This window comes from Vitis vinifera, chromosome 13 (genome assembly GCF_030704535.1).
Source record: "Vitis vinifera cultivar Pinot Noir 40024 chromosome 13, ASM3070453v1".
Lineage (NCBI taxonomy): Eukaryota > Viridiplantae > Streptophyta > Magnoliopsida > Vitales > Vitaceae > Vitis > Vitis vinifera.
Window position 1 is genome coordinate 21,852,858 of NC_081817.1, and position 2,486 is coordinate 21,855,343.

Genomic DNA, 2,486 nt, shown 5'->3' on the forward strand with positions numbered 1-2,486 from the left:
AAGCACATGGGCTAAAAAGGTAGAAGGTGTGAAAACTCGAAGTACAGTGTTGTTTGATCCAAATTTTTGGCCTCATGTTGCTTTTTGCATAAAGACCACTATTCCATTAGTTAGTGTCTTGAGAGAGGTTGATTCAGAGGAAAGACCGACCATGGGTTATATTTATGAGTTGATGAATTCAGCTAAGGAGAAGATTGCATTTAATTGTCAGGGTGTGGAAAGAAAATATGGCCCAATTTGGAGAAAAATTGATGCAAGATGGACTCCGTAACTTCATCTACCTTTACATGCAGCAGGTTATTATCTTAATCCTCAATTGTTGTATGAAGATAAGTTCTCTAATGCTGATGAGGTGAGGAAGGGATTATTTGAATGCATAGATAGGATGTTGGATTATCAAGAACATTTAAAAGCTGACATTCAGTTGGACTCATATGACCAAGCAATGGGTGAATTTAGGAGTCATATTGCAATTGATTCTCGAACATTAAGAAGTCCTACAAGTTGGTGGATGCGTTTTGGGGGTTCAACACCGGAGTTGCAAAAGTTTGCTATTCGAGTCCTTAGCCTTACTTGTAGTGCTTCGGGATGTGAAAGAAATTGGAGCACATTTGAGTCGCTAATACTTCTATTTTTGTAAATTTTTATACATATATTTATATTTCAATGTTAGAGAACCTTATTTCATTTTAACACATAAATTTGTTTCTTTTATTATTTGTAGATCCATACAAAAAAAAAAAAAAAAAAGACTTGAACATCAAAGGTTGAATGCTTTAGTGTATGTAAGACACAACACTAGATTGAGAGAGCGAAGTCTACAAAGGAAACAAAATGTTGATCCGATTTTGGTAGAGGAGATTGATTCGGATGATGAATGGATTGCAGAGAAAGAAGATCCCCTCCTCCTTCTTGATCTTTGTTGGCTTCAAGATAATGAGTTATTCAGTGTTGATGCCATTAGAGCTGTGTCATCCAACTCCCAAGAGACTGAAACATCATCGGATCACATGGTTTCTTCACATTCCTACAAAAGGAAACATAATGAAGTACCAAGTAAGTACTCAAAAATTGAAGTCATAAATTTGATTAAATTTAATAAAAAAACTTAGAATATTTACACTTAATTAATTCTTTATGCTAGGTACAAGTGGAGACAAAGGCAAAGAGAAGGAGTTGAATTTGACACCAATTGATGAAGATGAAGATTTACATGAAATGGGGATACATGATAGTGGACATTTTCCTACTATTGATACATTGGATGAGGATGATGATGACCTTGGAGATGAGGATTTAAGTTGAAACAATTGACTCTAGTTGTTATTTCATGACTTAGTTATGGATTTTTTGTAAAAGTTTAGAACTATTATTATGGTTGACTCTATTTTCTATTTCATGACTTAGTTATGGTTTTTTGTTAAAGTTTGAAACTATTAGTATAGTTGAATCTAGAATCTATTTTATGACTTTGTTATGGTTTTTTTGTGAAAGTAGGGTACTAGTATGCTTTTTTTTTTTTTATGATTCTAATGAATTGTTTTCATGTTTCTATTTATGCTATTTTATTTTATATATTTAAAAATATTAATTAATTATATAATGTGAGACTCAAAAAGCTTACGCCCCAACGCCTCGAGGCTTACGCCTCTCCTCACGAACACAAAAACGTCTCGCCTTATGCTTTCGCCTTTAAAAACTTTGAGTACAATTGATTCTTGTATTGTATTACTTATGCTTATTTAATTTTTTTTTTTTTTTTTACCTATTGCCCAGAATCGATCTAGTTGCAAAATTTTGTTAATCAGTTTCCTTTGCTATGAACAACAATAATGCTACAATTGAAATTCTAAGTGGGTCGAACTATAAGAGATGGAGATCAGACATAGAGTTTGTTTTAGGAATGATGGACTTGGACATGGCTCTACGTGAAGATGAACCTCCTAAGCCTACTAATGAAAGCACTGAAGCTATGAGAGCTCATTATGCAAAATGGGAAAGATCGAACCGTTTGAGTCTCATTTCAATCAAGAGGTCCATTGTTAAGCATCTCCTTGGAGGAATACCTAAGAGAAACAATGCTAAGGAATTTCTCGTTGCTGTGGCAAATAAATACCAAACATCTGACAATGCTGAAGCTGGGCTTTTTATGGATGAATTGATGAATATGAGGTATGATGATATGAAAGGGGTTCATGAGTATATCCTAAAAATGGTGCATCTTCAGACTAGATTGAAAGCACTAGACATTCTCATTTCCGATAAGTTTATTGTTCATCAAGCCCTCAATACTCTGCCATCTTCTTTTAGCCAAATCAAGACTGCATACAACACCCTGAATCAGTCTTGGGGTGTGAATGACCTGATCACTAAGTGTGTGGCTGAGGAAGAAAAGCTGAAAAAAGAAAAGAATGAATCTGCTCATCTTGTTGCTCTTGGAAAACCGAATAATCAAAAGAGAGTTGAAAAGGCTAGAAAGCCCAACT

General features: G+C 34.4%; 1 long non-coding RNA gene across 1 annotated transcript; it reads left to right on the forward strand.

Annotated features, from left to right (window-relative positions):
* The first annotated feature begins 688 nt into the window (after nt 1–688).
* Nucleotides 689–1,483, forward strand: LOC109123701 (uncharacterized). The gene is made up of 2 exons (XR_002031487.2): nt 689–1,056; nt 1,145–1,483. It is a non-coding gene; the product is annotated as an uncharacterized LOC109123701 (long non-coding RNA).
* Nucleotides 1,484–2,486: the final 1,003 nt, after the last annotated feature.